Source organism: Notothenia rossii, assembly GCF_949606895.1.
Source record: "Notothenia rossii genome assembly, chromosome: 6".
Lineage (NCBI taxonomy): Eukaryota > Metazoa > Chordata > Actinopteri > Perciformes > Nototheniidae > Notothenia > Notothenia rossii.
Window position 1 is genome coordinate 88277669 of NC_136909.1, and position 15529 is coordinate 88293197.

Sequence of the window (15529 nt, forward strand, 5' to 3'; positions counted from 1 at the left end):
GTGACCGAAACAGCAGATCCACCAGGGAGAGACCAGACCACTGTGACCGAAACAGCAGATCCACCAGGGAGAGACCAGACCACTGTGACCGAAACAGAAGATCCACCAGGGAGAGACCAGACCACTTTGACCGAAACAGCAGATCCACCAGGGAGAGACCAGACCACTGTGACCGAAACAGCAGATCCACCAGGTAGAGACCAGACCACTTTGACCGAAACAGCAGATCCACAAGGGAGAGACCAGACCACTGTGACCGAAACAGCAGATCCACCAGGGAGAGACCAGACCACTGTGAACGAAACAGCAGATCCACCAGGGAGTGACCAGACCACTGTGACCGAAACAGCAGATCCACCAGGGAGTGACCAGACCACTGTGACCGAAACAGCAGATCCACCAGGGAGAGACCAGACCACTGTGACCGAAACAGCAGATCCACCAAGGAGAGACCAGACCACTGTGACCGAAACAGCAGATCCACCAGGGAGAGACCAGACCACTGTGACCGAAACAGCAGATCCACAAGGGAGAGACCAGACCACTGTGACCGAAACAGCAGATCCACCAGGGAGAGACCAGACCACTGTGACCGAAACAGCAGATCCACCAGGGAGAGACCAGACCACTGTGACCGAAACAGCAGATCCACCAGGGAGAGACCAGACCACTGTGACCGAAACAGCAGATCCACCAGGGAGTGACCAGACCACTGTGACCGAAACAGCAGATCCACCAGGGAGAGAACAGACCACTGTGACCGAAACAGCAGATCCACCAGGGAGAGACCAGACCACTGTGACCGAAATAGCAGATCCACCAGGGAGTGACCAGACCACTGTGACCGAAACAGCAGATCCACCAGGGAGTGACCAGACCACTGTGACCAAAACAGCAGATCCACCAAGGAGAGACCAGACCACTTTGACCGAAACAGCAGATCCACCAGGGAGAGACCAGACCTCTGTGACCGAAACAGCAGATCCACCAGGGAGTGACCAGACCACTTTGACCAAAACAGCAGATCCACCAGGGAGAGACCAGACCACTTTGACCAAAACAGCAGATCCACCAGGGAGTGACCAGACCACTTTGACCAAAACAGCAGATCCACCAGGGAGTGACCAGACCACTGTGACCGAAACAGCAGATCCACCAGGGAGAGACCAGACCTCTGTGACCGAAACAGCAGATCCACCAGGGAGTGACCAGACCACTTTGACCAAAACAGCAGATCCACCAGGGAGAGACCAGACCACTTTGACCAAAACAGCAGATCCACCAGGGAGAGACCAGACCACTTTGACCGAAACAGCAGATCCACCAGGGAGAGACCAGACCACTGTGACCGAAATAGCAGATCCACCAGGGAGAGACCAGACCACTGTGACCAAAACAGCAGATCCACCAGGGAGTGACCAGACCACTTTGACCAAAACAGCAGATCCACCAGGGAGTGACCAGACCACTTTGACCAAAACAGCAGATCCACCAGGGAGAGACCAGACCACTTTGACCGAAACAGCAGATCCACCAGGGAGAGACCAGACCACTGTGACCGAAATAGCAGATCCACCAGGGAGAGACCAGACCACTGTGACCAAAACAGCAGATCCACCAGGGAGTGACCAGACCACTGTGACCAAAACAGCAGATCCACCAGGGAGAGACCAGACCACTGTGACCGAAACAGCAGATCCACCAGGGAGTGACCAGACCACTTTGACCGAAACAGCAGATCCACCAGGGAGAGACCAGACCACTGTGACCGAAACAGCAGATCCACCAGGGAGAGACCAGACCACTGTGACCGAAACAGCAGATCCACCAGGGAGAGACCAGACCACTGTGACCGAAACAGCAGATCCACCAGGGAGAGACCAGACCACTGTGACCGAAACAGCAGATCCACCAGGGAGAGACCAGACCACTGTGACCAAAACAGCAGATCCACCAGGGAGAGACCAGACCACTGTGACCGAAACAGCAGATCCACCAGGGAGAGACCAGACCACTGTGACCGAAACAGCAGATCCACCAGGGAGTGAGCAGACCACTGTGAGCGAAACAGCAGATCCACCAGGGAGAGACCAGACCACTGTGACCGAAACAGCAGATCCACCAGGGAGAGACCAGACCACTTTGACCGAAACAGCAGATCCACCAGGGAGAGACCAGACCACTGTGACCGAAACAGCAGATCCACCAGGGAGTGACCAGACCACTTTGACCGAAACAGCAGATCCACCAGGGAGAGACCAGACCACTGTGACCGAAACAGCAGATCCACCAGGGAGTGAGCAGACCACTGTGACCGAAACAGCAGATCCACCAGGGAGAGACCAGACCACTGTGACCGAAACAGCAGATCCACCAGGGAGAGACCAGACCACTGTGACCAAAACAGCAGATCCACCAGGGAGAGACCAGACCACTTTGACCAGTGACAGAGGATCTTCATTCAGATAAGGCCTTTTCAGGATGGACAGAAAGTAACAATGTCCTTGCCCCTGCACACTTTTGGACTCTTTTTTTATTTTCACAAATTATTATTTGTGATTTAGTTATTTTAGTTATTTATTTGAACTGTAACCAGTGGTGACAGATCTTCACTCAGTATTTTCACTCACACTGGACAGAAAGTAATAGCAGTACTGTCCATGGGCCTTGGACTCTGACTGACTCTTTAAGTTATTGGGTTTTTTTACCTAATTTTTTTTACCTTTTTTGCCTCATTCATTTGGGCTGAATATTGCACCCAAGTTATGACCCAAGTTATAGAACTTTTTGTTCTTTGGGCAAACAAGTCAGGAAAAAAAAAGAATGCGACTGACTTAATGAAAAGAGAATTAATGTTTAAATGTTTTGCACTTTGAATATTGAACTTTGAGGTACAACCTTAGTTTCATACCTCAGCCTGGTTCCTACCTCGTGTTGTGTTAGTACAGAGTTATGTCGGCACATGTTTATATGTTATATGTTTGCACAATGACTACTTTCACTTTTGGTACTTTAAGTATATTTAGATTATTATACTTAATAAAGACCATTCAATCAGCACGTTTTTCCTCATGTTTTTGAAAATATAATGTAGAGATGAAAGCTGCAGCTGCTACTAGTGTGGACTGAATGGGCGGCAGCAAAGCGTTATGGAAATGCCAGTATTCTGATTGCTGTCTGTGGTTCTATATGGGTTATGGCAATCATTTTGACAAATAATAGCTCGCAGCAACGTATTGAAAAGATAACTATAAACTATAAATTAGTTCATTTTTGAAACCATGAACTTTAGTTCAACATTTTGAATTATGAACTATGAACTGAACTAGTTCATTTAAAAATGTGTGAACTGTGAACTGAACCAGTTCATGTAGAAAGTGAACTTTCCCAACACTGCTCTCAATGCTCTGTGGTCTTTGTTTTTGAAAAGGCCCCCAGATCTCCCCATGTCGCCCGACGACTTCATGGTTATACAGAGATCCAAGGAAAGGCACGCGCACTAGAGGACGTGTCGGCTCATGCCCTAGCTCAGCATCATGACTGAGTCATAAGTGTGTAAAGGTGAAGTAGACAGAGTAATTAAGCTTGAAGGACAGAGACAGGGAGGTTAGTAGGTGGTTACCAACGGATGCCTTCCCCTTGCCGCAATGGCCGTATCTGTTTATGGCCCGTTTCCTTACGTTACACCCAAAAGGGCCTCGCCCAGAAAGGGGTTGAAAGAAAGATCAGGATGAAAAAGTGGGGAGAGAATGTGGTTTAGGTTTAGGCAAAGAGCCAGAGTGGTTAAGATTAGTGGTCAGATTAAAGGTAAAGTAATAGGCCTGCTGATGTATATTTAAAAGGAATGAGAGGCATGGACCTAGTATTTATGTTTAGGTACCAAACCCCAATAGGTTAAGTCTAGGGGTAAGATTAGGGTGAGGTAATAGGTCTGTTGTTGTATATTTAAAAATACTGAGAAGCATGGACCTAGTATTTGTGTTTAGGCACCAAATCCCAATTGGTTAAGTTTAGGGGTCAGATAAAAGGTAAGGTAATAAACCTGCTGAGGCATACTAAAAGAATGAGAAGTATGGACATAGTATTTATGTTTAGGCACCAGATCCTAACCGGTTAAGTTTAGGGGTCAGGTTAAAGGGTAAGGTGATAGGCCTGCTGATGTATATTACAAAGAATGAGAAGTATGGACATTGCAGTTATGTTTAGGCATATGACCTCAAATGGTTGAGTTTAGGGGTTAGATTAAAAGGTAAGATAATAGGTCAGCTGAAGTATACTTAATAAGAAGGAAACGCATGGATAATGTACTTATGTTTAGGCATATGACCCCAAATGGTTAAGTTTAGGGGTCAGGTTAAAGGGTAAGGTGATAGGCCCGCTGATGCATATTACAAAGAATGAGAAGTACGGATATAGTATTTATGTTTAGGCACCAGACCTCAATCGGTTAAGTTAAAGGGTACGGTGATAGGTCTACTGATGTATACTACAAAGAATGAGAAGTATGGACATTGCAGTTATGTTTAGGCATATGACCCCAAATGGTTAAGTTTAGGGGTCAGGTTAAAAGGTAAGGTGATAGGTCAGCTGATGTACCCTCACAAGAAAGAAAAGCATGGATAATGTACTTATGTTTAGGCATTTAACCTCAATTGGTTAAGTTTAGGGGTCAGCTTAGAATAATATAAAATAAAGATTTATTTTTCAAACTAAACGATCCGAAAATTGTGTTCATTTGCATGTTGTGACTCCCATCCTCAGCCACTGGAGTGGTTTGCAAAAATACTGTAGCAGTCAGCCATCCATTCGTGGTCTCCTGCCTCCATCTAGTGGTGACAGGGGGTAGTGCAAGTATCCTTTTCTCACATGGTTTGTTTATTAAAAACAATTTATTATTATTGTAAAGGATACCAGAGGGATTGTCATAAACCCTGAGTGACCGGAGAGGTTCCTTTGGATTAAGCTTGTGAAGGGGAAGAGTACTTTATTGGTTATTTTTAGTGGTTAAAATTGAAAGACAAATGGTCTTTGAATCAGAAAAAACCCCAAAATATTAGTCAAAATAATCCGTTTTGTTGTCTAAAAAAACCAGGATTATCTGAAGATCAAGTTGCCATAGTTTGTCATTCATCTAAAAACAGAGAGAGTACTATGTTTTTTTAAAAAGAGGTTTATAGGGTCATGTACTATTGACGCTCCTATTTGTCCAGTGCAATCTTCATGAACGGCAGCATAAAAAGCTCTCCAAATAGAGAGAACAATCATAGCCATTAGCCTCCCTAGGTTTTGACTCGTGTTTTCAGTAGCATCATTAGCATAGCATGTCGCTCCCCAATAGCCGTGGGCTAACGGTATCAACATCCGGTCCGGGGTCATGGTTCATATACTCCTGAGCTCATGACGGCATCCGTTAGCACTCTATTAGCTCCGTGGTAGCACGGTAAAGGTTGTTATCTGACCCTTTTTGAGGGGAATAGACTTTTTATTGTTTTTTTTATTTTTATTGTTTGTGTCTATATAAAGGTGAAACCAAACGGTATCATTTATAATAAATAAATATACATAGATCCTTTTTATAGAAAAAGAATCCCAAAATTAAATAGGCTACTTCTCAGAGAGGTTATGTTTGCATTTGCGTATTACAAGTCTTTAATATTAGGAGTGAATAAAGCGGATGTTACAGCGCCTTCACTTAATAAAATGAGTTAGTCAACCGCTTTTTGTATTATTTTAGAATAAGTAAGAGAGTTAAAAAGGATTGGAATAAAGTAGTTGTATTAAGGGTTAAGCGACCCACCTATTAAAAGTTCTCTTTTAGAAATAGGGTGAAGATAGACGGAGAGAGGGAGAGAAAGAGGTGTATCTCTGGTGGGATACTGGTTAGAGAAGTTCAGAGGTCAGGAGTTGGGCAGTGCATACGTTCCACTCTCCCTTAGCCGGAATAGGCTTTCTCTGTAAACCTGCTACCCTCTGGCAGGACCCCGGAAGGCCTGAGAGGGGAAAGGTCTGGGTTAAGTTTAGTGAGCAGAGAATCCTATTATTATGTCATATGTAGAATAAGAAAGTAATTAATAAACATCATCCTACTGTAATTATTATTTGTGTTCTGTATATTAAACCTGTAGTTGAGTAAAAAATAAGCATCTTTATTCAGCATCATTACTAAGAAGAAAGGAGGGAGGGAAGGAACAAACCGAATCCAATTATTTTTGGTGTTTTTATTAAATAGAAAATGATCAATCAACGTATATATACTTTTTAAGTATTACAGAAATAACAATAACTTGTCATTCCCTAACATCTTATTTCAAAAAGGAAAACTATAAAGAAATAATCACAATAATACTAAATTCTGTCTAGTCTATCCAAGGGGATGAAGTAATAAACGATGAGGAAGATATGAGAACAAATATATATAGTGTTTATATTTTATCTTTCTCTAAAAAATATATAGGACCCCTATCAAGGATTATGTTTTTTAGTTAGACTCCCCTAACAGGAAACACTTAAAGTGATTGGTTCCTTACCAGTAGATAGATTTGGAAATATGCTCAAGAAACATGTATAGTTTTAACTTTAGACACTCTAAAAGGAGTGTATATATGTACATAGAGGATTCCTAACAAAAGGATGTAAAAAAAGGAAACAAAGAGTTAGACTCCTCTATAGAGAAACCACTATGGCTGCTTAGTGCAGTTCAAGTCAATACACTTTGGAATAATAGGAAACATGTATAGTTTGACCTTTTATGTATTTTTTTGAAAATATATACAAATATGTGAAAGACCCCCTATCCAAAGGAATTACTTTGTAGTTCAACTCCTCTTGTTTTGGAGACCCTCTAGGTGCCTTGTTACCTTGAAAGGAGTAAACTCTAAAAGGGAAAATGATTATGGTCAAATTACTGTTTAACAAGTCCCGAAGTATAGTCCTGTCCCTCGGCTTATTTTATAGGTTTAGGAATGATTTCCAGTATTCCCACATTTTTTCAGCCGTGTAGGGGGTCCAATGGATACGGTCCCCTTTGGTGGAGAAGTATTTACGCTCCAGTTCCGGTATGTAGTTTGGGGTTTGAATGATCAGTTTATTAAGGGTTCTGATGTTTCTGATGGTGCTAAATGACAGTTCCGGAGCGTAGTTGATGCTTGTCATACGTACTGTGGCATTGGGGAAGGTATCTCTGGTGGAAGCTAAAAGCTGATCCAGATTATTTGATACGATAGGTCTGTTGCTATTGTCCCTATCGTTGAGGCCAAAGCACAGAAGAACTTTTCGGACCTCTCCTGATGTTGGGGTCATGTGTTTGATAAGAAAGGCGGCCTGGCCCAAATTGGCCCCTGGGAAGCTATCCACCTGTATTTTGATATTCTCTATCGGTTGGAGACGGGAGATATTGGAGTCCCCAATTATTAGGACCTCACATTTAGGGTTCAGGGACCAATTCTTTTTCTTATTTCCCCGGTGTTCATGGCGTGTGGCCAGACTTGTCGGAGGAGAAGGGGAAAGATTGAAGTCCTCTGTTATTAGAGGTCTGGAGCGTTCCGGTCTAGGTTCCGGAAACATGTGTGTTGTCAGAGATGTGTTGTCTAGCATCTCAGTCCTAGGAGGGCGGGTGGTCGGAGTAGAGGGACTAACCGGAGTTAAATCTCGGTTAGGGAAAACCACATTCTTGTCCATTAATTGTGGCTGAGGGATTGATTGGTTGTTGGTGATAGTTAGGGGGGTAGGTGGCTCTAAGGGTGTCCTATTTTTCTCCGGAGGTTGTTCCCCGCTTAGGCCTCGGGATGCTCCAGTCTCGAGTTGGTGGACTGGAGTGGTAATGTCCCCCAGAAAGGGGGGTCTGTGTACATCGATCCTGATGTTCATCAGATTGAGGTCTTCTGCCGTTTGGATAAAAATCCAATTTTCTGTTGTGTGGAATTTTGATTTTATCCAATGACAGGCTATGTCCCAGGCCCTTTGTTCTTCTCCGTCTGTCATTTTCCTTAATTTAGACAGCAGATCTGTGATTGTTTGAGTGTGGTGCTCATCAGAAATCTGTAAGCCAGTCTGCAACCAATTAGTGGCATTGCCCTGAAGCAGATGGGAGGTTTCTACCGTTGGGGTGTAGGGCCGAAATGTAGTTGCTAATTTGTCTTTGGCCAAGAACAAATGTGGAAGGAGGTTGTTTGCGCCCTGTATGGTCTTCCTAATTTTTCCTTGGTGGTGGTAGGTACGCAGGATCCTAAAGATGATTCTTGTGAGAATCTGGAAGTCATTGTACTCCCTGGACGTCATATTGGCCGTTCTCTATTCTTTCCTTCTTTTCTTAGATTCCAAATCTATGGAAAGGATAGAGTAAATATTGTGGGTTAAAGACTGATCAAATAGGAGCTTGTGATTAGAACAGAGAAAACGAGCGATTCAATCAATCAAACCCCGGTTCAGAATAAGTCCCCCGTTTCTCCAAGCACTGGCTGGGAATCGGTTAAGTAAAGCCACCGGACCTCCCCATGTCGCTCGACGGCTTCATGGTTATACAGAGATCCAAGGAAGGGCACGGGCCATAGATAGCGTGTCGGCTCTTATCTTAGCGTGGAATCATGATTGAATCAGAAATGTGTAAAGGTACAGTAGACAGAGTAATTTAAGTTTGAAAGACAGAGACACGGAGGAGGGTAGCTGTGGTCACGGCGGATGCCCCCTCTTGCCGCTTTGGCCGTATCTGTTTATGGCCCGTTTCCTTTCTTTATCCCCACATAGGGCTCGACCGGATAGGGGCTGAAAGAAAGGTCAGGACGAAAAAGTGGGGAGAGAATGTGGTTTGGGTTTAGGCGAGGAGCCCGAATGGTTTAGTAGTTGCATTTTAAGGGAAAGATGGTTAATGTATTTTATAGAATTTGGAGTTAAGCCCCTGCTTCCAGCTGGTAAGGTTGAGGGGTCAGATTAAAAGGTGAGATCATAGATAATGTACTTATGTTTAGGCATTTAACCCCAATGGGTTAAGTTTAGGGGTAAAAGTTAAAACAATAGGCCTGCTGATGCTTATTGAAAGGAATGAGAAGTATGGACCTAGTGTATTTAGGAACCTAATAAAGTTAGAGATCAGATTAAAGGTCAGGTAATAGGCCTATTGATGTCACTAAAAATAATGGGATTAATACAAGAGGGATAAAATAGAATAAAATAGAATAAAGAATTATTAAAAAAAATAATGATCCGAAAATTATGTTCATTTGCATGTTGTGGCTTTCATCATCAGCAACTGGAGTGGTTTGCAAAATTACTGTAGCAGTCAGCCATCCATTAGTGGTCTCCTGTCTCCATCTAGTGGCGGCAGAGGGTAGTGCGAGTATCCTTTCTCACATGGTTTGTTTACTAACTTTAGAGGTTCATACATTTTAAACAGCCAACAGGAAACTGTGTTTGGAGTTCAGAGCAGAAGATTTGAAGGGGAAAAAATAAAGATGACGAAAATAAATGTATTGATTTTATTTTTTAAACAAACAATAAATTGATTTTCTGTATTATTTTAGGTCCTTTAATAAAGGAACACACTAGTAGTTTGTGATTGGACAGAGAATAGTCTGCTTATTGTCCCGAGTCAGTGGTGAGGACCAACCAGAGCAGAGGAAGCTCCACCAGATGGAGCTGATGCAGGATTTCACTGCTGCACCTTGACTCAGGTGTTGTACTTCAGTTCAGCTTTTAGTTACTTTAGTTCACTTCATTACCTGCTACTTTATTCTTCTACCATTCTACATCTTAGAAGCAAGTATTCTACTTTTTCTGAAGTACATGTATGTGATAACTTACGTAAAGAACATGTTGTGTAAACGTTTCAGATCTAGATTAATAACACTAAATATAATCACCAAATTGTCCTGCCTTAACTATATATTAAAATATGATTCCTTGGTGGAATTCACGAGGCACAATGCACTGTATATGACCTTTATTTAAAAAAGAAAAATCTCCTCCTTTACCAGCTGTTACATTAAAGTGAACAGACGGATTCATTCATTATTATTATTAAATAATGTGAAACATATTATTATGAACTGGTGCAGAATGAGTACTTTTGCACTTTAAGTATATTTTGATGTTTAAACTTGTACTTTAGTGAAGTGTTGAATAGAGGACCTGAAACAGATTATTATCACACTGTGGTTTCACTAATGTTTCTGAAACTAAAGATCTGAGTCCTTCGTCCTCCTCTGTGAGAAACCAGAAACCAGCTGCAGTTCCTCAGAGTGACCACTGGAGGTCCTCCTCCTCCTCCTCCTCCTCCTCCTCCTCCTCCTCCTCCTCCTCCCCCTCCTCCTCCCCCTCCTCCAACACCTTTAGCTTTTATTTTTGGCCCATATTTGAGCTTCCCGACTGAATTGAACACACCTTTTCTTTTCGTTTGTTGACGTGTTTGGACTTGAGTTATTTTATTTTACAGCAAAGACTAAGAAACAAAATGGCTTCCGTCCTGCTCAGCTGGTGTTTAACACAGAACACCTGAAGAGAAGACTACAACAGAGAAAGAGTCCCTCACCGTTTAATCAGAAACTAAAACCTTAATGTGCTCTGTGAAAACAGAAAACTTAGAAATATGTTAAAAGTCTGTCAGCAAAAGTAGTGAAACAGTTCCCGTTGAATGACAGTTTATAGAATATATTCTAATGCCATCAGATACAGATATTGCCTGTAAGTACATGTTGTAACTTTACAGTCTAGTACAAGAACACTTCTTCATTATCAGGACACATGTAACAAGGTGAGAATACTGCATTAAGACGTTTGAGTTTCACTGTTTAGACTTTAGATCAGAGTTCCTGAGGGGGGGCCAGGAGGGCGTGTTGATCGACCAATGAAACGCAGCCAGAGTCTCTCAGGTGTTTCAGGAGCAAAGGCCCAGGTGAGCTCTCTGATGGCTGCTGGGTCCTAGTGCACTCCAATTGCCTTCCCCTCCACATCAGTAGCCCTCCTGACAGACTGACCCCCATCAGCCTGAACTCCTCTTCCTCCTCACAGGGAACTCTTTCCTGTGTCTGTGTGTGTGTGTGTGTGTGTGTGTGTGTGTGTGTGTGTGTGTGTGTGTGTGTGTGTGTGTGTGTGTGTGTGTGTGTGTGTGTGTGTGTGTGTGTGTGTGTGAGAGAGAGAGAGAGTGTGTGTGTGTGTGTGTCCTCACCTCACTTTTTACAGTTAGCAGTCAGACTGGTTGGACTGAGTCTCAGTCTGTGCTGCGTTCACAGGATCAAATGCTTTTGTGAATAGAATTATTGGGAAGGGATCTTTAACAGAGTTTCCTGCTATACTAAACTGCAGTGCGTTTGATCAAAACAGGAAGTCATTACTTTTTTGCAATTTTGCAGAATAATGTCCGATTGGACTCTTTGCAGCCTCTGTTGTGTAGAGTTCTGCTTCCTGGACACAGCTTGAATAAATACGTTCATTAAAACCACACAAAGTGATCTCTTCACTGCTCTTTGGTGATCTGGTTTTTCCTTTGTAGAGTAACCGCAGCTGTCAGATAAGTGTAGTCCAGTAAAAAGTACAATATGTACCTCTGAGATGAGTACAGGTATCTCACTCTCATTTCAGGTGTAACATCCTCTCGACCGCCCTTCCAACGTGTGTTATCTCCACCATCTCACCCACATTTCCGTTCCTATTGCCTCACACCAAAGTTCGCTTTGTCATGCTGGGGATTGTCAACTTTCTGACTCGTAAGGCCCGGACACACCAAGCTGACACCAAAGAACTGACACAGACGGACCCCCGACTGTTGTGTCTCCTCTCGTCTCCTCGTCTTGGCCATGTGTCGCACTGGAACACACCGCAAAGACTTCAGACGGCCAAGAAGCACGTACGAACTGCGCATGCGTTAGTGGCAATAACTCTCCTCACCAGCAGGCGGCGGTAGTGTGTATTCGTCATTCAAAAGACGCAACAACCGGAAGACAGACTGCGTTATAACCGAGAGAAGAAGAACAGACTGCGCGATATAAACAAATAGCGTGTTCCATTATCACTCTACAGCGAGAAGCTCACGGGGCTTTCCCCAACCTGTGAGGAGAGCTGGAGGGAAATGAAATCTTAATCGTTTGTTTGGGTAGCTCACTTCCGTTTCGCCTCTCATTCGCTGATTCGCTAAGCTGAACAGCCAATCAGAGTGATTTCTTTTGCCGACAGCCTTTGGCCGACTGCCAGTTTTCGTCCGTAAAGGTGGCCGACTGCCGGTTTTCGGCCGAAAAGGTGTCGGCACGGCTGAAAAGACACGACGGTGCGGGACACACCAATCTGAGTAGGGCGTGTCGACGCTCATCATCGGCCTGACGCCCAACGACGCCGATAATCGGCTTGGTGTGTCCCTGGCCTTTAGAATCCATTAACCCCTTGAGACACACCATCCGGAGAGATTGCTGTCGAATTTTACCGGGTGGGGTTTTTACCTAATTTAGCGTTAGGGTTACGGCTAAAAGGGGAATTGGCAGCTGATACTCTGCTTTAGTTTTTTTGGTTTATTTTCATACATAGCCTTTGACCCAACAATGATGGATCCAGAAACACACATTTCCAGTGTTTTACCTGCTATAGATGGTATGTTCCCATGCTCACTTTATGCTTACGACCATACCCTACCATACCAATACTTAGATGGGACACCTCGGTATTCCCAGTGCTGCAGTCGTTGAATGAAGTGGTTTTGGTGGCACTATCCAGTATAACAGGGGAGTTTTGAATAAGGACGCTGCATATTGGTTTGTTCTGATAGAAATAAGGTTGAAGCTCGTTGTGCCAAAATACGCCACTATTTCAACACGTTCTAAGTAAAAACTGGGTTTTTCCGCTCGTTATAGTATGGTAGTTTAAACACACTTTACATAGGAATTGAACATTGTTCTTCAGATTGGTAGACATCCATTTACCCCTTTAGATAAACAAATCATTTCTAATGTTTTGTTGTATTAGGTATTAGGAGTAAAAGTACTGCTAAGTTTTTCTTGTGTATTTTTATTTCTGATCTACAAAGTCTATTGTGTCACTTATTCTGTTAGTACAATCTGTTTTTTTGTGTTGTATTTGTTTATTCCTGAACACAATTGATCAGTTGTACTAAGTCTGTGTTCTTATTATTTCTGTATTATAGTTTAAATTATGTTTGTATTTGTTTTGTCATAATTTCTCGTAGGATTTTTGCGTTTGTCTTTTATTCTTGTTCCCAGAATTTCTCTGAAACCATACATTTCACAATTTAACATTTCTTATAGTCTTTCACAATGCATTTGTTTTGTTCCATTCTGTTTTAGTGGTGCTTATTCGCAACATAATGCTATAAAAATACGCATTTGGTTTGTATACATGGAATGTAATGAAGTATTTTCGATAATGAGATATATATAAAGTCATGCCCGATCTCGTATATCTCAGAAGCTGAGCAGGGTCGGGCAGAGACATTGTTTTGCACATTTATGACCCTGAAGGTCGCCCAGAGGTCTGAGTATTGGTTCTTGATGTGGGGGGCCAGGGTTCATCACTCAAGTGTATTTAGTCTTGGCTCAAATTGGTTTTATTCCATCTAGCCTCCTTGCAACCTATGGAGGACAGAACATGACATAGGTAAGAATAAATAAATACATGTTTGAATAAATACAGGAACACTAATATAAATAACTGTGGAAATAGATACAGAAATAAAAATAATACAGTAATAAATAAATAAATACTTTAACTAAAAATAAAATGATGTAACAAATAAATAAATATAGATTGAGAACAAACAGGACACACATTATTATATATCTTTCATGTATTTCTACATTTATGTTCACTTACATGCATTTATTAAAACATTTCTGTAAGCTAACGAGGTATGGGGATTTGGGAACTACGGACGGAGGAAACTGTTAAACAACGATGTGTTACGGTATCTGAGAGGACCCAAACGCAGGACACGGCAGAGTGTTGAAAAAAGGTTTATCTTGAGGTGGAGGAGCGGGAAGAATAATCCGGCTGGTGACGACAACACGGCGGTCGGAGAATGATCCTGCAGCTCAAGAAGAAAACATGTAAGAAGAACATCCAGGTTTGAGGAAATAGCTTAACAATGCTAAGTAGGCTAGGAGTTATACCACTGTGGTTTTACATTGATCTGGCACTGACAGGTTGTGGAGCTTCCGCTGATATGCCGTTGTAAATGGCTTGATGGGAATCAGGTGTGTAGTCGGGGAGGGTGCACAGCTGATTGCAGCAGGTGAGTGGAGGTTGAGCCGGGAGCCAGGAATGACAGCCACCACGCCCACACAAACAACACAGACAGGAAAAAGGAAAACAAACACAAAAGAGGCGGCTGGAAGAGTACAGCTGCCACACGATGGGGTTTCCCCTGATTTATACAGTACACTTGCTTATGGGACATTTACGGAATTACAACAGCAGAAGTATAGTGCAGAAGTATATTAAATATATCAAAGTAGTCACACGTTATTAATAATAAAAAACAAAATAAGTAAAAACAAATAATAAGTAGGCTACACTATGGTTAAAACAAACTAAATAGCAGTATATATTTTTAAACAAGGTGACGATAAAAAATTATAGAAGCAGCTGGTACTGTTTACAGATCCTAAATAAATTGACAGAAAAATAAAGCTTCAATTGCACGACATTTTTAAACCAATCAGTGAATTTGAACCGTTCATTTGAATCATTTGACCATTTATGTGAACATGAACTGGAAGCACTTTACTGAATAGCAGAGGGGTTATTGATCATTAAAAAAAAACTCAAATATAAACAGTAGAAATGTGGGAATGGAATTATTGACTACTTTTGAATTATAATTTTTTGGTGTTGCACTTTGTAGACGGTCCCTGCATTCAGATAGAAGTTGAGCAGCTCGGAGGACGGTGTGTATTGGCTTGTTTTGATAGAAAAGAGGGGTTAGAGCTTGTTGTCTACCTTACTGTGGTTGTTCAGAGACGACGATTGTGTTTGAGTTATTGATCTGTCAATATCTTTCTAACTTAACCAACTAGGAAGACACTCATCCCGCCCCGTAACGCTAGTCTTATGAATGAAGACTGTGAGAGGCCATTAAAGCCTGTCTCTACGACCTCTACCTGTTATCCCAATGATATTTCAAAACCTATAGCCCTTTCTCAATTCTCTCCTCGACTCCTATCCTTGCGTCTTAGTCCCGCCCACAGGAGATGCGAGCGGAGGAGTGGAGGAGGGGAACCGAGGACAAACACCATGTAAACACCAGTCTTTAGTACATGAGAAGTTTATTATGTTACTGCCAACGTTAGGCAGAGGTTAAGATCTGTACAGTGGTTCCACTTCATGGGGGAGCAGACGTGTCCCCTATCCTTTTCTGTAGTTCTGGCCAGAGAGATTTGATTTGTATTCAGAGTCCAGTATGTGTTCGTCTACCTGGCTCAGGGTTTGAGCTCTCATTCACACAGCAGCACTGGTTATGGGCTGCACTGTTTCTACTATATTCTATTTTATTTTATTTACTTGTACTGTTGTATCTGTGTTATTGTGTTGCTCTGAT